Consider the following 832-nt stretch of genomic DNA (forward strand, 5'->3'; position numbering starts at 1 on the left):
ATTGTCCAACATGACTCAAATGAAAGGAAAACATCTTAATGACACAGGTCATCATTTTGTGATTTATTTCTCTAGCAATGGTACAAGTGTTTGAGAGATTAATCTATTACCCAAAATCAAGGAGATAACAGCGGATTCTAAGACAATGAGGCTATAAAGGCAAAGAGAAAATAAAGTTTGAATAGTTTAGGCAAGATCTAGGCCTCTGAGGAAAGAAATCCACCAAATTAAGCCACTGCTGCACTGCCTGACCTTACTGGCTTAGCCTATCATGACTATTTCTTTGTGTGAAGAGGTATTTTAAGTGCCAGGGAGCCAGAAGACAGGATTATGGTAGCTTTCAAGCTAACATTAAATCAAATCATTTCAAAGCCTTGAAGCTTAAGGTCATGTTTATATAACAATGCCCAAATTGTAAAGATAAAAGGTCAAGCTGTTTTGTTTACTGGAGCCTTGAGCCACATTCCACAAATATTTACAGAACCCCCAACACGTATTCTGCAAGACGCTGAAAGAGCTTGTTTAATCAAATAATATTTTTGTCTGAAATTAAAATTTTGTACATAATCATAAGTTTGGACTCAATATGAATATTTGGAGAGAGTAAATTCATTAGACTAAAGCTAAAATAGTATTAGATGCCTAAAAGCTCATTAATGAAATCACAGAGAAGGGATTATTTTTTTCCCATTCTCAATGTCTGCTTCAAAATGTTGTGCTCAAGAAGTGTTGAGAATTATTACTTTTTTTCCCTCTATTGTAAAATGTGAAGAACAATGATTGTGTGGTTTCTTTAAAGTTTCACCGTATTATTTTCTTTTTGTGAGGCTTT

The sequence above is a fragment of the Psammomys obesus genome, unplaced genomic scaffold (assembly GCF_907164565.1).
Source record: "Psammomys obesus unplaced genomic scaffold, mPsaObe1.curated_primary_1811, whole genome shotgun sequence".
NCBI lineage: Eukaryota > Metazoa > Chordata > Mammalia > Rodentia > Muridae > Psammomys > Psammomys obesus.